This window comes from Sander lucioperca, chromosome 24 (genome assembly GCF_008315115.2).
Source record: "Sander lucioperca isolate FBNREF2018 chromosome 24, SLUC_FBN_1.2, whole genome shotgun sequence".
Taxonomy (NCBI): domain Eukaryota; kingdom Metazoa; phylum Chordata; class Actinopteri; order Perciformes; family Percidae; genus Sander; species Sander lucioperca.
The window spans coordinates 10,290,345-10,315,716 of record NC_050196.1 but is presented as its reverse complement, the minus strand read 5'-3'; the positions used below and the strand labels follow the sequence as shown (position 1 = coordinate 10,315,716).

Below are 25,372 nucleotides of genomic sequence, written 5' to 3'. Positions count from 1 at the left end.
AAACACTGTCATTTACTGAAAGAGATACAGAGAGCTGCAGTGCTTGCCACAGCAAAAAAGGAATGTCAGTAACTGTAAACCGAAAGCCTCAATGCAAATATATTTATATTGAAAGCATTTCAAAACAAAGGTATTTCCACAAATGAATATCCTCATTGATGCTCCTGCCTTGTGCCTGGTGATGGGTTTTCGACAGATTGTGTCGCTGTGCTCTGGGGGGGAAAAAGTGGCTTCAGGTTGTTAAATTGGAGCTTTTTAAAGCTGCTCTCCTTTTGCCAAAGTGTCACAGTCTATAGCGTCACTGTCTCTCGCTGTGACTTCTAGGCTTCTTTAATTGCTAGAAGTGGAATTCACACAGAGCCACCTCAGCACTTTTTCTTAAGACTGTTGAAATGTTTAAGCCTGAACCTAAAGTGGGTGACAGATTTCTTGCCACTGACACTGCTTACAGACAAGGTTGACACAGCAGGCACTGTGGATAGGGAGATCCCAAAATTTACAATTTAAATATGGGCACCTTTTCTTTTAGGTTCTGATTGGAATTAGTTCAAGATGTTGTCCCGAATGATGTCAAAAATGCTTGTGTAAGTTTTTGATTAATAAACAGCAGCACGTAAAGTAGCTAATATTGACTGAAAATAATAATAGTACCGGTCATATCACTTGCTAGATTTCAAATGGACAATTTCATACAACAGCAGCTCCTCCTTTCTGTGACTCATTTGGCTGAGCTCACTTCTCCTGTGGTGGCTTACGTCTGCAAGGATACGAACAAACACAGGATGACGCAGACTGAAACAAAACAGAGAGAAGTGAAGAGGTTTTGGATGGATAGAGGGGCTGTTACGTTTCAGTGCAGCTGCCACTGCACATTGTGGGTGTGAGGGTCAGACAAACTGTATGCTGTTAACTGCTACTTGATTACACTTTATAGACCCTTTAAAGAGACAAAGACGGACTCCAGTGAGGGGCGAGCAAAGTCATAAATCATTTTCTCACCAGCCTTAAAATGTCATCCTGGGGGAATAGTCTTAATCTCTATATACTTTAGAGACATTCAGCATTTCAAAACAAGTGGCAAAAGATGATTGATGGTTGGGCTATGGTATTTATGATTTTTTTAGAACGAAATATACTCTCCCACCTGTCTGTCTTTACTCCCACATGCAGTCTGCCTATACAGTACATGTAAGTGTGAATGGGTCTCTGTTTAGCCTTTTGGTAGACCGACAACCTATCCAGGATGTACCCTGCCTCTTCTAGCCCTCACAATAGAAAATGGATGGATAGATGGATATACATCAAATCTATTTTAAGATGAAGTTGTCAGTATGTGTGAAAGAAAAGGTAGTGATTGCTTTACATTTTATCAAGAAAATGCCACTTAAAAATAATGCAGCAGGGGTCTTGTTCCATAGCAGTAGGTCACATAGTGGTACAGTAGTGTATTTGTATACTTAGATGTACATTTAAGGACGCAGAGACTAAAGCTGACTTTTACTGTAAGTAACGAGATACAATTTTGCCTCGAGGTACCAATGTGTACAGTGTGATACAAAGGGTTGTACAAGTTCTCATTGTTCTTTCTGAACTTAAAGTGCTTTTTATCTTCGGAGAGCAATTGCAGTGTTCATTTTGCTTTTTGCTTGGTTGCTTTCCTTTTAGGCAGAAAAAGAGTCTTGGATTCATTTATTTATTTTCCATCTTCTATTGAAGAAGTTTTGGGCTTTTGTAAACAGTGTTTTCTTTTGTGCAGCCATGGCAGCTGTACTGATCATGCAAACTATCCAGTTCTTTTGTCTTTTCTTTGTCTGCCGTTGCTACATCAGTAGACGTGAAACACGTTGTGTCCTGTAAGAAAAGGGATTTTGTTCTTGGAAAGAACTTCTGTGCATTGTGTTTAGACCAGCAGATGTAGAAGCTTTCATAAACTGCCTTGAACAACTCTTCTGTCCTAAACACCTTGAACTTTCATCAACGATTAATGATGCAAGACCCTGTCAGTCTACATGATTTTGGTTTCCCTCCAAAAATGATACTGATTTTAATGGACCCACTGATTTCATATTGAATCTGTGTCCTCCACTAGTTGTAATCCTCATTACTTGTGTGTGCAAAACGCTCAAGTTTGTCTAATTTTCACAATTTATCATGATAACAAGCATTCTAGGGTTCAATTGTTTAGGAAAGTGTCAGCCATTTATCCCCATTATATACCCATCGAGGCCAGTGAGAAGAAGTGTGAAATTGTAAAAGAGTAACGACACAGAATCACAAGCACATTAGAGCTGAACAAAAAATGCTCTAACAAACGAAGACATTAGCCCTTTTGTAGGTACGTAACAATCCCTAAGTTACCATAACCTAAACTTTTAAGAAACCTGTAAGGCTTTGACACAGGATTTGTCCTTTTTTTCCCTAAATACAGTCAAAACGTTTACATGTATGCCATAAAAAAAAAAAATGCAAAAGCAATGATAGACAATGCCGTCTTTATATGTTTGGTAAGTGAGTAAAGTAAGCAGTCAACAGACAGACAACAATGTAAAAAAAATACGCTTGATATTGTTTATAGGTGACATACTTTTTTATGTAATCTTGTTGAATCTTTCAGTTTTTCCCTGCCATGTTTGCTGAAAACTGAGAAATCTCAAGGATTCTGTTTTGTTCCTTTTCAAAAAGTATGTGTTGTCCTAGTCAATACAGAGGCATGCAACGGCACATTTGCTTGACCAATCACGATCTGCAGCACTGCTTAACTATTGAAGTACCTAGAACTTGCATTTAGTATCGCCTCATGAGCAGCACATATGTTGAGTTCCAGGACTTTGTTCCCAAAGATGTGAGGACAAGAGAACAGTGGAAACAGATGCAGAACCTGATTGGCTACACATTATGTTACATTTCATTACATTCCTGCAGTGGAAAAGGGCTTTAAGTATTACACAAAGAGGTCTGTGGTTCAGACCTGACCTTTCCGTCTGCATACTTTCTTTTTTTAAAATCTGGAATAAGTATACATGAACCTTTTATGTAATATTATCATCAACCTCCCACAGACAATTCCAATTCACTATCAAAACCCTTGTCACTCTCCTGTTTTATCAACAGCCTCCAGGCCCTCTCACAGCAGTGCAATGGGACAAAAGGTCAGATTCCATGTGATTATAATGAGCACCACTAAAATCATGAGCTCCCTCACTGGGCATTTGGAAGCAACGTTCATTTTTTTAATATACAATTTGCAGTTTTATGACTTCTTTGTGAGGTTCCCCGTTTGATGTCTTAGATTAAACACAGTACAATAAAGAAGCACCGATAGAACAGATGTAAAGGGAGGCAGCAACTTTGGTGTTTAAAATAGTCTGTCAGTGTAGCTAATGAGCTGGGACTGATACTGTTAACCTGCTTTTCTTATTTTGAACCAGCACGCAAGGAGAGTTGTTTGGTTGAGGAAGGGAAGGGGCGTGCTTTGCAGTGCAAGCATGTAATTATCCAAAATGCCGGAGAGGTTGAAAATAATCATGAAAATATCTCTCCACATAAAATGTCTCGGCCTTCCTCCTCAAACTAACTGGTGAATTCACCTGATATGTTCCATGTCCTTCAAGTCTGAAGGAATAGACAGATCTGATGCTAGAGTTGTGGCTTAAAGCAATCCTTTCAGTCAAGCACATTTAAAACCAATTTCTCTTGAGTGAACAATGGTTTCTTGTGAGATAGCACCATTCTATATCAGTATCTTGCTTACTATAGAGTATTATTGCACAGCGACTGGTTGGGAATGAAAGGAACTGTTTTGCTTCCTCAGCCACTGCTCTTGAATGATGGGAACCTTTCCCTTGATATGGCTGTGCATTTGTAAGCCAGAGGCTATTTTCTTCAAATGTAGACAAAGAATAACAAGTGCAGTACAAGTTTAGAACATGACTATTTATGGATTTTACACTGACTTTGCTAGGAGCATGACAATTAGGGACAAACTCAAAAAAATGCCTTTACTTTAAAAATGATTATAATGATATCACTGTCCTTTATTCATCTTAATAAATTAAGTGCATTTTTAGAATCAGAAAAGTAACAACACAATGTTCAGGGTTCCACTTTCGTATTTTATTTTTATTTTGGTAGACACGTGCCATTGTGAATCATTGACCCCATTTACATCTGGTGTTAACATGTGCTCTGTATCTGGATATTTGATGAGGAACAGAAAAAAACCATGTTAATGCAGGGTGTAATTGCAGAATGCATTGCACTTGAAATGCGATCAGATCACTCAGACCACCTCTGGAGGCTCGCATTGTGATCTCAGTCAGGTGGAAATGTGTAGTTTGGCCACATTTTATGGAAAGAAATCTGCCGCCATGTTGAGATGATCACCTAACTCCACCTTTCCCTGCTATCTGAAGTTGCCCGTCAAAAAGCTGCAAGCAACCTGTTCGTTGATAAAGATAAAATAAGCAGAGATCATCAAGGAGTATCGCTGCGGGAGACTCTCAAGGGGTCCGACAGTGTGCAGGACAAATGTCTTGAGACAGCTGAGCTAACACTTGTGCTAGCAAGCTTCTCCACTAGCACGGATTCCCTTTTTAGCTTCGCCTTACATTGTAGAGTTACGTTGAGAGTATTCTGCCTTGCTCCCTTCGACCTGGGACACATCATGTTTGTATGCCAGCTCTACCTTTTTTAATTTGCAAATCAAGATCCAATTACAATGTGGACAGAAACTTAATTACAAGAACACTTATTAATGTTAACGCAAAAGCCCATGATCAGATACATTATGTTAATACTTGCATATGTTTATTTTTACATATAAACAGATATCTAAAAGTAAAATAGATTTAGCTAACATCATACAGCTCCTGGTCACTTTTAATGCTACTTTTTATTTAAGTATGTAAAGTAGTCTTTACAGAAAGACAGTGATGCTTAGGCTACCTTACCATGCCATGTTAACTGTACAAACTGAAATGATCAAAGCATAGTAGTGCTGAGGAAGTCATCTTTTAGAAACCCAACCAGCTCCTCACAACAATAAGTCCCTCCAATATGGCCATCAGAGGCTTTAGGGTAAACATTTGTTTGCTTTCTTTTCAATATTGGAACCATTGTTTTTTGCATCCTAGCCTGGCACATCTTAGATGTCATTACCTATAATATATGCAATCCTGTCATGATGATGAATGCTGTTGAAGCTGAAACGTACTGATTTTTTATACTTTAGTCTATTGTTCTCAAGGAGCAGCTAAATGACTTTAGTTTTGCTAAGTAAAAATAAATGTGGCATTTGTTTTGGTGGCAGACAGCTTCTGGCACAAGCACGCCAGTAATAGAGTACTTCCAAACTTCAAATATGTGTTTAGTATTCACTCCTTCAAAGTATGAACTCATTTAGTGAAAACTAAAATGTTAACAGGGCCTCTCTGTTCTTGTTAATCCTAATAAACTGTTTACGTCTTCAGCTCAATATAACACAACTGCTTCTCCTACACCTATATTCTGCAAGCACCATTTGGTGGCCATTACAAATTTCCTCTCCCATCCCCGAGTTGACTCATTAGCATATGAAAGAGGTTGGAATATAATTGCTCCTTTTAATTGATGGAAGATAATTAATTTGGCCAAGCTGCAGAGTGGATTCAGAAAGTAATCTTTTTTTTTTCTTGTGAATTTATTACATTGTGTAATCAGTAGGTGTTTGATGAGGTTTAGTGATTTTTGCCTCTTTTTTCTATCATTACCTTTGATATTTTGCCACTTTTTTTGAGAACACACTTATCAATAAAGATGAACCTTGTCATTATTCTGAATATAAGTCTTCTGTGATCCGAGTTCATTGTCTCCTGCTGTTGTCGATGGTGCATTTCGGCTGAATCTTTAAGAGTGAGAGTTATTCATTATAGCATGGCAACTTGCTAAACTTAAATGTCTTTTGTGTTTGTGTTGTTGTATTTATATTTGTGGAAGTTGTCAGTAAGAAATACACATAGACACTTGGTGGATCTCAGGGCTTGGTTCATTTTAATTTCAGATACCATAGTTACCTAAGAATGACCTAAGCACCTCTGGAAATAATTACAGTATCTTTTAAATCTGCCTCACCTCATTTTTTGGCCACTTTTGACCACAGAAAAACATAACATTGACATATTACAACCTTTTAACCCTTGTGTTGTCCTTCGGGTCACTGGGACCCGTTCAGTTTATTTGACGTTTTGTATTGGCCTTGCGTTGAGCTTCGTGAACTGGCGGGGGCCTCGTCCTTCGGGGTCCCGAGATACACCGAGGTACCCGAGGTACGACAATACAAGGGTTAAGTTGATATGGCAACTTATAAAAGTATAATATAATACAAGTCAAATATTCACTCTTCTATTAGCTTTATTTTTCGCTCTACCCACTCCTGAAAGAAATAGCTGTCTCTTTGGCTGCTAAATGCTCCACTACGTTGACCAGCTTGTTGCTGTTTGGTGCTGAGCAGTTAGCGTCCAGTAGGTTTTCGAGCTTTTTTGCTCAAAAGTGATAATTATGTGTTTGTAACCGAGCAACCCCTTTTACATACACATCATACACTTAGCCATTTGATCCATTGTTAATACAAAAATATTGATTATTAACAGCATTATTATTAAACTGTTTAACCTCAAAAGAAAAGGCAAAAAATCTATATTCAGTAATGCGACAGACAACAGCCTTATATTTAAATATATTTACTTTGTATTTAGGATATTTTGTGCCATTTGATCTGCTTATTCAGATTTTATTTATTAATTCCGTTGGTGACAGAGGGGCTTGCAAGGGAATGGTACATTAGGTGAGCATGGGAAGGTTTGGATGTAAAAAGCTTTAATACCTGATACAATCCTTGATCATGGAAGTTCACTATTGAGATTGGAAACAGTATGTGTGACAAAATGATCTCTATTTAGTAGCTGTTATAGAGATTTCAACTGCATCATCAGTCACATCGAGACACAATTTCCATTTCTTTAACAAAACACAATGCTGCTGATTGACTTAAATAAAGATAATCTTGTATAATAGAAAAAAAAGTGTTAGATGGTGAACCTGGATGGAAGAATGGTCACCAGCATGATGCATAGAGTTTATTGTCACCATACAGATTCCCTGCAAGGAGGAAGCTAGGCGTGTTATGAAATACACTTCAAGCTAAGTGAAGAGCTCTTAAAGCACAATGAATGTTTTTTGTTCAATTGGAATTATTATTTTTTTCATGTGCCCTGCAGCTTATTTTCATAAATGAAGTACTGGATGAGGGTCTCTGGAGAATATAAGGTGGACATCCCATGCACGTGTAAAACTGCTTGCCTGTCTCTAGCAAAGAACACTGCAGGATAATGCAAAACATAATACCGAATCTAAAATGGCAAGGAATTTCTTTGTTATTATAGTGTTAGTGTTTTAAGATTTATGATACCATATTTTTTATCATCTACTTTTTCTGCTTCAGCCCTTGTTTTGCCATTTATCATGTCCCACCTCTGCCATACGCTCCTACCCCAGTCAAGACCAAATATCAATCAGAGGTGAAAGGCAGAACCTGAGGCTTTCTTTTACAGCCAATAATGGAAAGTCTCAAGCTGGGCTTTGACAGTGGCATTTTCTTCTTCCTCTTCTTCTTCTACTGCCGCCAGTCACCTTTGGGGACGAATTGAAAGCCTTTTTGCAGAAGGACATAGCCATTATAACACCATTCAGAAATCAATATGACATATTGCAGCATGAAGTTTATCTTACAGTTCTAAAGTGAACAAAGCTGAGTTACTGTAGGGTGGTCAAGTAAGATCAATGCAGTATAACACAAAAATAAGACACTGTAATGCAAATGGAGGCTTTCAAGCTATCGGCTATTCAGTGCGTAGTTTCTGTCGCCCCCATGAGGAATTCTAACTAATGAACAACGCTGTCAATGCATCCACATGACGCAAGCCTTCTGTGATCTCACCACCCCCACCCCTCCTCCACGCAGTTACTAGTAGCCAAGGAGGACACGAAGGATTAAAAAAGCATGATGGACTCTTCAGAAGAGGAAATCATCTTCACTCAAACTTCTGCGCGCAAAAGTTGCTGGACGACACCATTTTGTAAACATTAGTTTTTAGCACTGACCCAGATTTACTGAAAAAATGTCCTTAATTCCGCATCAAGGAAATGTATTATTTCTGTTTGGAACAGGTCATCCACCTGATCCAAACAGAAATAATACATTTCCTTATATATGTATTTTATTGTCCAAGCAGTCTCTTTCTCAGCTTTTTCCTTGTAATAAACTGTCCTTGACCTCCACTCAGACATAGAGGTCAGGCGAAAGTTTCAGAGGAGTGACTTTTAGCACAGGACTCTAACCTTGTAGAAACAGTCTTTGGCACAACTAAGAATAGTGTGTGAAAACAGCTAAAGCCTTGTAATGTTATTTGCTGAGACCATTACTGAACCACTTTTAAAAAAAAAAAGAAAAAAAAAAGTGGCAGCAAGAGTTATCTTTGCAAAAGTGTGTTGGAATTCATTACCTACCAGTCATGTTACCAACAATTTAATTTCCTAATGACAGGAGAGGCCAGAGGTTATGAACAAATTATTTTCACTGAAGCGTCACGCACCAGCTCACTCATTCACAGCTATTAACAAGGAAGTTTTGGACTTTCCTCAGCTTCAATTCATTACTCGCTGTGCTCCAGTAAAGATTTACCACCACTGATCATACCACATGTCAGAATATCATTTGGGCTTATGACATAATTATGTCTCATTTATGGTGGAGAATAAGCACTGTTTGCTTCCGGTCTTATTTGTAATTTAGGTTGATTAGGCAGGTGTGTTTTTAGATTAAACAAATTCTTGTGCAGCTTTAATTTGCAGAGCCGGTGAAATATCAAAAAAAATTTGATCACATAATCTTTGTATGTAAAATGTCAGAAAGTTATGTACAATCCCCATGACAAGTTCAGGTTAATGACTTTAAAATGCTTGTTTTGTCTAACCAACAGTAATTGTTGCTGAGGAATTCACGAAAGAGCTTATTTAGTAATGGTAGGTTCTACAAATTTGTGTCAATAAATATGATATATTGTTATTGAAGTGTATGTCTACTATAATGCAAATTATATTGCCATTAAAGAAGAATCCTATCCTCAGACCGACATATGCATACTGTATGTATGCTACAGTGAGCTGAAGACTGTAGACTATACAGACATAAAACGCACTCTTGCTCTACTCTGTACATTTTCCACATGTTACCATTCCAGTCAGTGCTGTAGTTCTCCACTGTGTCCAGCTGTTTGCCATAACTCCCATGTTTTCAGTGACGCACCCATCCCCCTGTGGTTTGACAGGCTGTTTGTTATATGTTCCCCTGCCATCACTAGCCAACCCGGCAAGTCAACTCAACCCTGTGCTCTGATCAATCCAGCAGCAGTGTGTGTACACTGTAGTGCACACTCAGCATCCCGGTGAGTTTCCACCTGCTGGCGCCATCAAAGGAGCAGCACACAGGAGATGTGATTGCAGAGCTTATAGAAGGGGGGGAAGTGGGCGAAAAAGGAGAGAGAGTATGTGTGCATGGAGCATGTGCAGAGCACGGTGCTCTCAGACTAGAGTGGCTACTTGGTTACTTTATATCAGCACAGGCTGTTATTTTACTCAAATGTGTGTATAGCTGTCAAACGTGTGTTTTGACTTGCATGAAAAGGAGGTATCAATGTTATGATTTGGTTGTGAATCCCTAAGATAAAAAAAATCATAGATACAGTCCTTTGGGAAAGCTATCTCCCTGCATCTGTATCCCTGCATATTCTAAGGTAATCTATCGGTTTGTGTGGTATTGTTTGCTCCCGTGAAACAGTGACATGTAATTGGCCGCGTTTCTCTGAATGCCTTTTTTTTTTTGGCTCGGCCCGGCAGATTCTGAGCCCCATGAACAAACTGCCGAGGACGAGCTCCAGGAATTAGTTTGACTTGGCCGGCTTTCGGCAAGGTGAGATGACTTTGATCAGTGTCCCCCTGTTTGATGAGGTGGCACTTTCTGGGCATAAATGCTATTTTAAGCAAACAAAGGACTATCTCCCTTGGTGTTTTGTCACAACATTTAGGACACAGGGCTAGCAAGAGTGGACTGGAGGAATTAATGCATTTTTAGTGCTAAGTATCTGGACTAGTGGTATGGATGTACAAATCATGATGAGGAATGGAGAAACAAAGTATTGTTATTGCAGGGACTGTCTCATGCACATGGCAGTGTTTTCTGCCATAGACCTGCATGTTGCATGTGTGTTCCGTGTTGACCACTTTGTTCTCTTTTTTATTTTTATTTTTTTTGCTTCACTCACAGTTTGGGCAATAGTGGCATAATTGTTGCGTGTACTAAAGGCAACAGCCCAAGCTGTTACTTGAGTACGTGACACATTATGCCACCCAGTATCCCTAAAAAATTCTGTTCACAGTGGACCACTTTATTCTTTTCGATTTTTTTTTTTTTTAGCTTCACTCACAGTTTTGGCAGTAGTGGCATCAGTGCTTTGTATGATTAACATCCAATGGCAGTGTTCACTTGTAATGTAGAAAGTAGTGTGCCCTTATGTGATGAAGCAGAAAGTAAAGTGCAGCGCATACTGAGCGTGTCATGCCATACAGAAACAAGTAGTAGTCAGGGTACAGTAGATGGGGAATGAATGGGGTTTTTTTAAATGACTGCTTTTATAGAGCAAGTAGAACAGCAGGGTGGCCTAATGAGCAGAGGCGCATTAAGACGCCACCTGTGTGTGGCCTACAGTAGGAAACAATGGGTGCAGGCTTCTTAAGTCATATGTTTCTTGCCTTTAAAGTAGTGGAGGTTGGGGTGGTGGATGGGTGCATTCATTCTTCATGCAAGAAATCTTCAGAGATAGCAATTAATGTTTTTCTTTTTGTATAACTTTGATCTTTCCATAACCTTCACCAAGTGTTTTAGTTCCTGAACCTAGCCATACTTTAACCATACTGTAGTTGCCATGCCCTGAAATAAAACAAACCTTGGAAACAAACACAACATTGGCATCAAAGGTAGTCTGGGATTTAGCAGAATCGTCCAATGTTCTGTCTGTTGTCTGTGGGTTGCATTGTGGAAGAATGTTTACTTTGGCCACCAACCAAACTACTTGGACAGTCTGGTTTCTGTACTTCATTTATTGAGGCATTTTCATGTGTGATTAGCACAGCTACTCAAAAGGGATAGGACAAATAATTTGACTGGCTGAGAAAGATTCATCATCACACCCACTGATCTATTTATACTCCACATTTGCCAACTCTTTTGCCCATGCTGGTCATGGATGCACAAAATGGCAACAAAAATGGCAGGTGCGCTCATTGTTTGTGTCATCATGACACATTCGCTTTTGCTGGTCTTTGTGAACGTGTGATTACTGCAAATAAGTGTGTTTATAAAAATCTGAAACCCAGAACAGTTTGGAGGGAATATTTACGGAAACCTCTTTGCCTAAGAGACAAGGTCTTCATGAAGCAGGTGAAGCCAAGCAACAGATGTGATGCAGGTTAGGACAGATGGTGCAAAAATGCAAAAAAAAAAAAAGAAAAAAAGTCAGGTGGTCTGGTGCCTGCACTGCACATTGATTAGGCTTTTTAAGGAAGACAGAATCCCTGACAATAATCCCCCTGTATGAAAGCAGGATCAAGAGCTTACAGGCCTTAATTACTAACAGTGGGCAGCTAGTTGACATATTTTATTTGACAGGTATTATGCTTTTGATGAATATTGCTTTCTTAGACAGCTGAAACTGAACTACAGAAAAGTAATTTCTTCCACCTCAGTCCTGCACCATGTCTCTTCTGGACCTATATATTTATTCTAATCTTTTTTACACTATTAGTAAAAATGTACATGCAAATTAATAATACTGTAGAGAGTTTCAACTTATTCCTACTTTAAATGATTCACACACGACACACAAAGAAGTTCAGTGTTATTCCAGCTGATTTAGTATCCCTAAAACGACTGTCACCTTTGCAGCGGGCTGATGTCGTACATCTTGTTAAATATCTATCAATTAGCAAACTGTGCTTACAAATGCTCCTCTGACACACCGTACATCTGGGATTGCTAATTAAGATGACGTGTTACATAATTAATGCCTTCGCTCTGCTAATTAGCGCTCACTTAGTGCCTTAGCTTTGGAGATGTGAAAATCAGTGCTAAACTTGTGGTGATGTAATTCCACACCATAGTGGTGTGGAACACGTGATCAAAGTAAGAGATGTGGAAGACCAAAATTCCTTATCGCTTTAAGATTTTCTGAAAACCAGAATCTTTAAACACATACTTATACATATTATTTTTGTATTTCTTTTACTTTGATGCTGTGTTAAAGTGTCTGTACTTCTACTGTTAGGTTGGTTTTTACTGACTTAAGATTTATGGCTCCTCTCAAGGCCACAAGTACATGCGTCTCTAGCTTTGATGATATTCTCTCCCTCTTTTCCTGCCACCCCTATCTCTGACAGTTTGTAGAAATGCCCCATCAAGGACACTTCAGCCACATGTCAATCCACTGATTCCGCCAGAGAGATAAGAAGGTGGGAAGGGACAGCGGATGGGACTCTTGCATAATTTATAGTGAGCAAAAATCAATTTTGTGGCATAAATTACTCTGATGTTAATTAGTTGCAGATTGGTCTTTTACAAAAGGTGCATTCTAAATCACTTCAGGGAGAGACTCACTGCACCGAGACGAGACTGAATTGTTCAGCTGGTGTTAATTTCACATGATGTTATGATGGAAAATTAGGCTTGTTTCCTTATTTGAAACGTGACCAAAATGTTTTCAGAAGACGAAATGGTCCCTATGAATAGAATGGAGATAATAAAAAAGATAATTATTATTTTCAGTCCCTCTACTGGTAAGGCAGGGAACTTATGGAGGAAAATGGAGGCTTGTGTTCGTGAAGTCAAGAAAATCCTCTTGCTCCCTACTCCCCCCAACACACACACACACACACACAGACACACATACACGCCACCACACAAACCACCCTCGGTCAGGGAGATTGCTTACCAGCGCTTAGTTCAGTGGCGATGCCCAGTTGGGCCTTGATGTAATGGAAATTGATTGCACTGCTCCCAGGCTCCACTGTCAGGACAAGTTATTTTAATGGCACTAAAGCGGGCTTATGTTGAAGTTTAAAGGAGGGAGGCGGTGCAGTGACTTGGGGCGTATTTACAGCATTGCAAGGCTTTTTATTTATTTATGAGATAGCACAATGTTTCTCAAGAAAAAAGAAATAAAGATGGCGAGTTTACATGAGAGATTGAGAATTAAATGATGGGGGTGGGTGGGTGATGGGGGTGACAGTTCAGAGCCATTTTCCTGTCAGCTCGAGAGTTACCGCCTCAGATATGGATGCAGTGGTTGAATTTAGCCACAAAAGCTATAATTAAAGAATGATTTGTGCTGTGCAGTGTACATTTAGGTGTCTGCTCTATTGGGCTACAGTATAGTACACACAAGCTATGTACTGTATATGCCCATTTATCCCAGCAGTAACCTGCCAGGCAGGGAGGAAGGACGTTTTCAGCCAAGATGAAATCTGTTGTTTATTGGCCTCACACAGTTAATGGTTGCAACATAAGAGCTGTGACACACGGAACTTACCAGGTTCTCTGTGTGCCTCCAGGTATTCTTTCCTTCTTTATGTAGACTTAGAAAAAACTAACAAAAATAAAGACAGAGGCTCCACAGGTGAGGTCATTTCCTGTCAACAAGTTGCATTCAGGTATCTCCTAAAAGAGGTCGTCTGTGGCTTGTTGCCGTGTGCATTGGTATTATTGGAGGAGACTTGGCCGTTCTTTGCCATGGGCAAACTTCTGCAGAAGCCGTTTACTCAGTCTGCCATGCTGTTTCCTCCTCTGTTTTTCCCCCACAGTTTATATTTCCTGGTTTATTTTAAAGTTTAATGGCATTTCAGATTGCGATATCTCTGTAATAACTTACGACGGCTCATGCATGAGCACTTCGAGTAATGTGTTTCCCTCATGTTTTGTCCGCAGGCCAATTAAGGCTCACTGTGTGACTATCTGGCCAAATCAAAAGGTCCCTGCACTTCTTGACAGCTAAAGCAGCCAATTAAAATCCTGTGCCCGGGCTGAAACAGCCATCACCGCACACCATGAGTGATCATTACCGCATATGTGGGTTGGACGGAATCCGCAGTGGCTTATTGATTGCGATGGTGAAAACTGATCTTGCGCTTTGGCCTGAAGGAGTGAGGCTGTCATGTTTAACAGTGATGAAAGTATCAAGTCAGGTTTTGGGTAAAGTCGCAAACACACATGTGCACACGCACACACGCCCACTGTCCTCATTGCCCATACCGGTGTCACTGTGCGCAGCAGTAAGCCTCATCACACGGGTCAGCAGAGCCAAGACCTCACTTGCATACTGCTTGATCATCTGAACAAGTCCGGAAATTAACTTTGATGTGGAATGTCTGTGGGCGAGCGGCTCAGGTCCACGAGGGGGTAAGAGGTGGCTGGTCAGCTGCGTCTGTGGGCGAAATGTGTTTACCACATGCAGAGATATGAAAGAGAGCATGAGAGAGGAGGAGTGTGTGAGGGAGAGATAGAGAGAGAAGCCACCCCCACATACTCAATGAGGAGTCACTCGTCTACTTCAAATATGCTTAATTCATATTCAACTCACATGGAGTTGTGGGCTTATAGAGCTAGATTTAATACATCTCAGCTCTCTCTGTGACAGATCTGGAGCATGTCTAAATTCTATTGTATTTTCAATGAACTATCTTTTGCAATATGTGCAGGGGCAGACCTATCATTAGCACTAAGTGCCCCCCTCTGTGGCATTACAAAGTGCTTTTGGCTTTGGGTTTCTCCCTCTTGTGTTGTCTCATACCTAAATGACAGAATAATTTGTCACTGTCTAACAAAAACTACTTATGTGAGGTTTTTCGGATCTGCCATATATATATAGTTAAAGCGGCACTTTTCAATATTTTCTGTTAATAATTTATCTAATGCATATCTGTTAACGTTAGGTGGTCCCTCTTAGTGACAAACACACTGATAATTATCACCCGACTTTCAGCTCTGTGGAGTGTTTTAGCCTCTTCTAGCTCCTTGTTTTGGTTTTATGGCCCATTTATCAACTTTGTTCCCAGCAGCAGGCAGCTGTTTTCATTGAAAAAAGTTCTGATTAACCCACCCCCGCTACCTGCCCATCACCAAAGAACAGACAGTCAAAGTTTGCACTACCACCACACCAAATTCTGTTCTCAATTTATCAATATTTATCAGTTACTTTTTCGAAATCCACATGAACCACTCTTCACATCAACAGAACTAACTTGTTCATGGGCTCACGGCGCTGCAGAATGAATATAGGGGAAAGACAGTGGATATTTGGCGTTATTTTTGCCATTCAAAAAGAAAAAGGTGCGGGGTGTTCCCATTGGTCGCCAGGCCTGTACACTTATAGGGGAAACACTGCAACAGAAGAAATCATTTAACAGGTATAATGTCAATAACAAAAATAGCTGTATATAAGTTAAGACAATCTCATAATAATAAAAACAAAACATCCCGTAATAATAAAACAAGTAGGACGTGAGACAATCTTACAATGAGAAAAGTTTTCTTGAGATGTTTATTATGGCAAAGAATCTTGATATAACAAAGTTGTTGTTCTTTTCAAAATAGGAAAGACATGTCACAATAAAAAGGAAAGATCTTTTTAGTATGAGTAAAAGCCGATTTTCCTTTGTCCCCCAACATGAATGCAGTAGTTCTCCCTCCTAATTGGCCTGCAGGGGTTGCTGTATAATTCTACAGGAAAACATTGCTGTACAGTCCTTGTATGCATTTCCCTTAGAGGCCATGTGATGTATGAGCAGGGAAAAACAAATCTATGTATATGCTTACCGTCCTGCAATTGCTCCAGACATATATATTTTTATTTGTCTTTTAACTACTATGTAGCATTAATTCCTTTGTTTTTAAAATCTGCTTCAGTGCGACATTTTGTTTTGACAACTGCGTTCGAAATAAAACCCAATTGGAAGTCCCGGGGCCATGAGGTCTTTTTTTAATGAGCGACTGTTCTACAATGAAAAGATTGGGCCAATAGCATCTCAATAGACTGATGTTACATACCTACATAACAAGATTCTGCTTTAGTTAACATTCGTCAGCCGTCCACCTACATTACATTTGCAGAGTCAACCTGCATGTGGAACTGTTCTGATCCGACTGACAGACTAGATTATGATACTGTTCTCATGATGAAAGCCTTTTATTGCATATCCTGACAGTACATCACCTCCTCTGTTCCTTTTTTCTTTAAATACTCTCTGCCAAGACTTTTTAATTCAAACATAAAAAGCGACCTTTACTTTGACCTTTACGAGGTGAAACATTCATTTTATATTTTAGTGTCTGATTTTGTCAAGTCTGTAAGTTCCATGGAGCCATCAAAGAATTCTTTTATCAAAAATTTAAAGAAAGAAATTACATTATCCTTCTTCAATATTAGCATAAAATGATGTGTCAGATTATCATGAACTAACAGGCATTTTATGGAGTGAAACATTATTTTAGAATGTAGTATCAAGTGTGAAGGACAGTGTGTAACCCTTTTTTGTCAACTCCACCTCAAACTTTTAAAACGTAGGTACTAAATGGAGCAGAAAGTGGATTAAATTCGGAAATTCCCCAATCTTACACTGTTCTGACTGAATGTCTTGGTAGAATAACAATGTGGCATTGCGAGTAACTGATATCAGAAATGCCTTGCTTGTAATGAGTTGCGCTCTATTTTTGCAGAACTCGTGTCAGTTTTCCAGAGGCTTAAATCTTGCATGAATGTCTCTCCCTTTTCCCTTCATCTATGTATAGCATAACTCCCCTAAATGAATGTAGTGGATTTAAAAGGTGAAATCAGTGAATGTTCACAGCTTCACCTGGATCATTCTAGTTCATGGGAAGAGCAGGCTGTTCTAAAACGTTGCACACTCAGTGGTATTACACTGCCGACCTACATTAGTGTATTTTCATGCCTTTGTGATACAGCTCTGATTGTTTTCATCAAGCCTTAAAACCCTTTTCTTTTCAACAATGCAAAAGTCGGAAACACAGAAAAGGGTGTTGAGGCAATACAATGCATGTAAATCTAGCTAAGCACCAGTACAGTTAGGTCCCTGCAGCTCCCTTGGCACAGCAGATTCGGGGGGGGTAAGCACAAACCAGCGATGTAGGGCACCACAGTGGCAATGCTACCCTGGCTGGCACTAGGCACCAACCACTGACCTGTTTAAACAGCTGGAACGTTTGGCACTGCCTGCCTCCGGAGATTTGCAGGGCCACTGGCAAAGGGGTCGAGAGGAAGGAAGAGGGGGTGGGGGAGGGGAGAAGGAAGGGGGATGGGAGGCACGGTGGCAGAGCTGGGAGGAGGGATTCATAGCTCGGCAATAGGGGGCCACTGTGCAGAAATGGCACAAAGCAGGAATTAAACAGGCTGCTGGCAACAAGCTGAGGAGGTGGAGGTTGGAATAGAGTTCAAGTAAAATAGACACAGTTTTTAATAGGGGGCTGGCCAGTTTGGGGGGTCACTTTGGTTTGCGAGTGCAATGAATGGGTGACCAAGACAAATAATAAATAGATTGCTGAGAAGCCTCTGTGCCAACTGTCTTGTTTGTCATGAAGAAAAAAAGAGCCTGTGTGTTTTGGAGGGGTTTAGGCTGTGTGTTCGGGCATGGGAGGTTACTGACTCACACAAGGGAGCACCTCGCAGCTTGCAGCAGGGGTTTAACCAAAACTAAGCAGTCGCTGGCAGGAGGCTGAGAGGGACATGTGGGCTGGAGTTACAATAACTATGCTGTTGGACCCAGATCCAAAACAGGCCCATATATATACCTATCCAAAAGTGATGTGCAGATGTTCTTCAAAGAAAGGGACCCAAGGACAGTTAATTAAACCCGATCCAAACTGTGTTTGATCTGACCCAAACAGAGAGAAAACACCAACACTGACAGCATTATGCACCACCAATTAACAAGCAGACACTGTAAAAAGAAAACAAAAAACTTTTTTTTCACTTGTGTATTAAACATATTGATATGGACCCAATCGTGGTCACTAGGAACCAAGTGGACCCATGAAGACCTCTACACTGCAGCACTGGCAGTGACGGACTGTAGTAGGTAAACTAGCTGTTATCTGAGGGTCATAGCCTCTCCTTGTGATGTCACTTGATCACAATCATGTGCCTCCTGGGTCTCAGTGTCATTTCAAGCTTGCGTTGATGATGCAAGAGGATGTCAATGACAGCCCAGGTTCACATGTTGGTCCTCAGCCAGAGGGCTATATGGAAGGTCAAATGTGTGCGTTTGTGATAAGAAAGGTTGAGCTAGAGCGAAGGTGCATGGCTAAGAGACCGATGAAAGAGAGCGAGAGAAGTGCTATGTGCTCAACTATCACTGCACAGATCACAGAGTCATTCTGCAGAAGAATGTTAGAATATTATCATATATAGAAGGGTCAGTGTGCAGCATTTGAGGTTAAATGCAGCTTCACGGTTATTGGCGTCCTTTTTAGAAATTGAATAATGAAGGTAATACTGTAGTCATCTGCTGAGGGAGCTGCAGGTTTTGGTTGCTTTTCAGTCGATGATGTCATGCCACGTCTGAGATGCAAGCCTCCTAACCGTTCACTTGGCCAAGGATTTCTATTTTGCTTATGTAACATCCATTTGAGAACTTTTTTATTATTAAAGACGATCATATCCTTGTCTATAGAAGTGCTTAAGCTCACTGGTTTAATCATATTTCTTTCCAGAGGTATGTTGGAGGCAGCTTTGATTAATAATGCAAAAGGGTTTGTGCTATACTCAATGCACATTCCAAAGGATGTTTGAGCGCTGTGCCAAGCACCAAAAAACATTGGCTAAAATCATTTCAGGCACCAGCAATCAGACCTCGCAGTGCCTAAAGTCAAATGCCAATATTTGACCAACCAGTTTGTGTGACTGAAACATTGGGAGGGAAACATGTTAGTTCAAATCCAATTTGGTTGTATTTGCTCAGAGTGGACTGTAGAAAGACTGCTAAAGTCTGTATTGTATTACAGAGGTTCAGACTATTATAGCAATAATAATCATAATAATAACCTGCACGTAGAAGCTACTGCATCACCATCACAGTTGAGCATGCGTAGTTTGGATTTAATGTAGTGGTCACTAACACACAAGGGCTTGGTAGATTGCTGCAATCAAAATCTAAACTGTGCAGAGAGAAACCATTTTTTAAAGGGTTGAATAGGATTGGGATCTGTTTTGCTTTTTGCATTGCACAGCATCCTGTAAGTGTTGAACAATAATTGGTTTTGTTGGAGGCTGACAACCAACTTTGAACTTTCTCATTGGGCAACATGTTTTTCATCCATTAATGATGACAAGCCAATTACGTATCGTAATATGAATCTGGTGCGGGGTCACCAGGGTTGGACAGTCATATTCCAGTGGGGGACAATACCACTCCAATCTTAATATCGCCTTAATGATCTACAATGTTTTATATATTACCCCCAAGAAGAATTAAGATTAACAACGGAGACTCAAACGCATGACGAATTATAATAATTATTATTATAAATAACAAATAGAAAAAGACAATCATTCTGGTTAATTAAAAATTGGGTATTTATATTATTATTGCTAATAATAACATTGCATTCATCAAGTGTGTACTAGCTTTTGCTTTTTCCTCCAAATAAAGTTGGACTTTGACTTATGGATTTCGCTTGTCCCAGACCTCTGCAATATTTGGTACCATTATTACTGATGCAAATGATTGCCAAAACCAAGAAAATAAGACCAAAGTTACAATTAACCAAATTTATACCTTAAATTTTTTATTTTACGTTCCAATGGTCCAGTGGTTCCAATAGTCAGAGGTTTCAAGCAGCCATTAGAGGCTGACAGTGTTTATTGCAATGTGTTTGAAGACTTCTCCCTATGCAACATGAAATTATTTTCATAATTCTTTTGTTTTTTAAGCTCATAACAGTGGTGTGTGCCAGACAAGCTGACACATACTGATAATTGGCAGTCAGGTTGACATAAGTGGCTTGTGTAAGCGCTGACAGTCTTTTTTTATATGATGTGTATTTACCAACCGTCTTGTATATGCACAGTATGAAATATTTAAACTATACATTAGGGATGGTATGAAAATTTAACCTGACGGTTATTATCACGGTTTTAGGTATTATTGCGGTATTTTTAAAAGTGTGTTCAATATGTTCAGAAAGCACTGATAGGCATACACAATCTGAAATAGTTTCAAAAAGTGTAACAGTGTTTATTATATTACAAAAATATAGGCAATAGGCTTGTATAAACTATTGAAACTGGCTACTGAAACACCGGACTGTAGGGTGTCCGGTAAGAACTTGAACCAGAGATGTCTGACTTTGAGATCCACGAAGATTTATTTACGACTCCAACATGAAGTACTATACTTCATGTTATACAACTATAAAGTTGTATTTGACATTACATGTGAAGTTGGATGTGGTTCTGAAATATAAGCAAATAATAATGCACATTAATAAGCATCTGACTTAATATGAACATTATTTACCAAAACTAAATGTTATAACCACCAGCATATAACAAGAAACAATACTAAGAATTACATAAATTTCTCTGTAATAATTAACATGAATGTAACATATTGCTCACTAACACAAACTGAGAATAAGCCACATCTATTACAGCACACATATCCATAACAGGGCAAACAGTGTAATACACCTTTAATAGCTAAGCACGTGGCTCCACAGCGCTAGGTTGTTTACTGGCGATTGCACCTTTTTAGAAAATTGCCCTAACACAACCTGAATATCAACACGTGGCTGCACAAATAATATTAAACAATCTGCACATCTATCAGCTATGCAATAAGAAACACAGCAACAGCAATATTATCAAGGCGATAATGTATCTCACTCTCTCCAAATAAATGTCACGTTGTAACACGGGCTAAACTTTAATATCCACATCGTAGCAGTACACTTATTAGAATATGAATAAACGTAGCTTTAACGTTTACACAGATAACGAGGCAGTAAAACCCATGAAAGTTTAGCAAGCTACTGAATAGTTTTAACTTACGTTCTGGGCTACACACATCACTTCAACAAGTCCGAAAACAGAAAAGGAATGATAAAGAAAAAAGTCAGTTTACAGCCTCTGTTCTGTCCCCTTCTCCTGTCTGAGTGTGAGCGATTAGCAGGAGAGGTCAATCATCTCAAGTACTACTATGGCCTTTTTTACAAGGCTGATAAATGTCCTGAGCGCTGTTTATCCTCCTCCCGCCATGATTCCAACTTCAAGAAATGCACTTTAGGCTACGCAGTGCGCCCGCGCGGCAACTTCAGGAGACTCGGGTGAAGTTGGGAACACGCGGTTTCCACACCGTGGTAATCCACAGTGATAATAATGATATTTTAAATGAAAACGGTAATTGTTATCATCAACATTTTTACCGTGGTTTACTGTTATACCGGTAATCGTTACATCCCTACTATACATACAGGCAGTGCATGTAATGCATTGTAAAGAGGGGAAAGATGTAGCATAGCAACAGATAAGCCAGGCTTAATGATAACAACTAGCACAGTAGTCTTTGATGAATCACCTTGCTGGTTAAAACTAATTTGTGGTTAGTATAACAATAGCATGTACTCTGTGTACCATAACTCATTTTACATGTTACCAATTCATTATTCTCTCAGCTGTTTTTTATGATACAGTAATGACTGTGTTTTATGTTTCTCTTGATCATAAAAAACACCAAGTTATGGTATAGTATTAGTATAGTATTCTACTTCTTTTTTTATATATTTATATTGCACATAACAGCAAGCAAATAATATTCATTCAATGTTCATGGCGCATTACATCAATATTTTAACGTTATTAACCATAATTAACCAAGATATTGACGTCATGTGTGGTCATTGACCACATAGTAAATCCACGGCACCAGCATCAAAGTATCAAGTAGAGCAAGTATTTTGTACAGCTGTTGTTGTTATAAAGTCACAAAAATAAATTCTGTGACTTATTCTGTTGTGATTTCTAACATCACAATTAACCATCCTCACCCACCATCGCTTTGATTGGGCTGTGAATTGAGGTAAAAATTATTGAGCATTTAGATATTTGGAATATAGCTTATTGTGTTTTAAACTGGTCGTAACACAGATAGTGAGTTTAAAAATCGAGTTCTGCCAAGCTTGTATCTGTAATCAAAGTTTGAATGTGTGATTATACCGATAACAATTTCCATCCCTATAACCAATCTCTATTAGAGGGTTATAGGATCCTCATTATATTGGCTGTGAAATGTGAACTTCCTGCAGCGCAGGGTAAATAAACAAATAGTCCTCACTTCAGATGAGATCTGCAAGATGTGTGATCTGCCAAGTTAAACAATGATATTATAATTTGTCCTAGGGAAACATGCTGTAGCACTAAAAAAAAACATTTTTTGAGCTGAAGGAAGCAACTTGTAAAATCTTAATTAAAAGATTGTATCAGACATGGCATTGCTTATGGAAAATAGGGAAATAATTGACTTAAAAGACAAGTTTTTACAGACGGAGCAGAGAAATAATTCACTGTGCTGGGGTAGCTGCAATGAAAGAGGACTTATTTGCCTCAGGGAGAGAATTGGCATTTTTAATATCCACAGCAATGAAATCTCAATATAGCAACTGTGAGGATGCAGTGTCATTTGGCATAAGATCCTTTGTTTTCTATATTTTCCTCTGTTGTTTGTCTCTTTTTAGTCCTCATTATGGCAAAAAAACAAAGTGTAATTAACGCAATCATGATTAATTACAGCACACAGCCTTGGTTTACACATCTGCCTAATTGCGACTTTCTTGCGCTTTATTTCAAATGTTTAAGTAAGCAGAACTTGTCACATTAGCAGTTTCTTCAGTCCTTCTCCAGTGTGTTCCTGCCCAAGTCAATTTATTTTCCCATTTTGTTTCTTTAACTTTTCTCAGAACATTTTTCAAGTAAATTCCAACTAAACAGCCCTTTGCTCAAACACTCCCACACATGTTACTCCCACCATCCTCTCAACAGCAGCCAAGTCCACATATAGAACTGATGCCGGCCTTTTTGGAGGATAACATGGGCAATGCAGGAAGTGTAGCACTGCCAAAGGCAACCTGCCAAGCTGATTCTCACAGCGATATATACATAGTAATACCCCTATTGATTGCTCTGAATAAATTTATTGAGGGGAACCGGAAAGCATGCTGGGGGAAAAATGGCGGAATTTATGACAGCTAGTACTCAAGATTAATCCACTTTTTAATTACAGGGAAGTACATAGGTATTGCCTGTCCAGTAGTTAAATTTAAAGCTAAGACAAATGGCAAGCAATGCTTGCTGAGAACGCACTATATGGAAGAAAGTGTATGAATCAATAGTACATTTTTCCTCGACTCTGCCTCATAGGAATTGCCGGGATCTGTATTAGGTTCTCCAGCATATTCATGCTCAATGGAAATTGGAGAGAGATCTGCTTTCTGTGTGTGGTTTAACTCCATTATTTCTTTCTTTGCCTTGTATAAACTCATTCGATAAACTGTCAAGCTAACTATTCTTTACACCATCCCCTTCATGAATTTTCTGTTACATCATTTCCATTCTGTCTTTTTTGGAATTCACTAGGTTTTCTGTTGTTTTCATGCTGCAGGAATACAATCCCCCTGCAGTGGAGAAAGCTTCCCAGAATGTTAATGTGTTTTGTAGGCAGTTCAAAAGCAGAATACTACATGTTAACACAGTTTAATGCTTCTGAGCCTGGGACGACCATTTCATGAGTCTATTTTCACACCAGAGGCACTCTAAAGACGAGCTATTTGGGTGTTTAAACGGTAAGACAGTGTCGACTTGGGAATCAGGAAAAGGAGTAGTTTCAAAAAAGATTTTAGAGTAGGGAAACCATGCTAACATGGTCATAATCACGTTTGTTGCTTTGTCACTTTGAAGTCCCAGTGATACGGAAGGTGGAGCATCTTTAGCTTCTGCACTGTGACGTATTTCCTAGTGAAAAGGAATATTTGAGCGCTAAATCCTTTGCATTTGATTAGACCGCTAAAAAGAGGTAGGCTTTCAAGTTTAGCGCAGTACAGAGCCACCATAGGGAGCCACTGAGGATGGTTGGCAATGGCTCCACACATATTTCCCTCACCTGTTGTTGCTGTTAGATAAGGAGGAGGATGAAAGATGATAGGGAAACTGCTGATTTTCAATCGGCTCTTTCACTGTAGCGCCAGCAGTACGTGCAGATGAGCGTCATCCGGCAGCACCACCTTCCAGGTGGATGTAGCATGTAGTGTGCCTGTGCTGCACTGACAGAGCTGGTAAAAATTGGCAAAGTTTCCCTTGATTGAATTAGACCTCAGCCACATTGTTACCAGCCGTGACAGCTTTCTGTGTGTGTGTGTGTGTGTGTGTGTGCGTGTGCGTGTCTCAATGCCGTCACAACCACTATCACAGCTGTTGCTAATGGATCTGTAGTTCTGTCCCCTAACAGTAATAGATTGATTGACAGGTGAAATTTTATTATTGGTTGAAATTGGTTGGTACCAGCTTAAGTAAGCAAAGATGATTTTTTTTCTTTTACAGGAAGAAAATATGATTTGGATTTTGATATAAAAAATACAAAGAAATAGATTTTTTGTAATTTGTTTGACAATATGACCGGGGATGTGATCTAAAAGGGTTAAAAAGGCATTTTTCATTTCATCTCAGCTTTAAGGTAAAAAAATGTGTGTCGTGTGTGTAAACCTATATATTTCATGTGGAAATGTTGGATTTCATCTAAAGACCATAAATCATCCAGGATGTTTGATAACCTGCATGTAGAGTTCAACATCACACCTGCTGCCTTGTCATCATTAATGAAGGCCAGCTGGCCTTTAAGCCTCAGTCAAAAGTCCGATGTGTAAAGGAAAGCACTCAACATGGTGTCATGTAATCATACTGTATGTGATTTATGATCCATGCATGGACCTGTGTCAAACTAGCATCTCGTTTTCAAAGTACAGTAGTGACACTTAACACGTGTCCTCCACACAATCACATGTATCTGTTGCTATGCAACAAGTCATGTGCAACCTCGTGCAAAAAAATAAGAGATTTCACCTCTACGGAATCAAAAAAGTGTTTGAAAATTTTACTCACCCTACTTTAAAAGGGTTGCTTGAGATACGAGGCCATTGGGTATGACAATCAGCAACGTGTTAACACAGCTC

General features: G+C 39.4%; 1 protein-coding gene across 4 annotated transcripts in view; it reads left to right on the top strand.

Moving 5' to 3' along the window:
* Window positions 1–25,372, top strand: part of LOC116044636 (interleukin-1 receptor accessory protein-like 1) — a 281,380-nt gene that overhangs the window by 152,723 nt on the left and 103,285 nt on the right. The window lies entirely within an intron of this gene.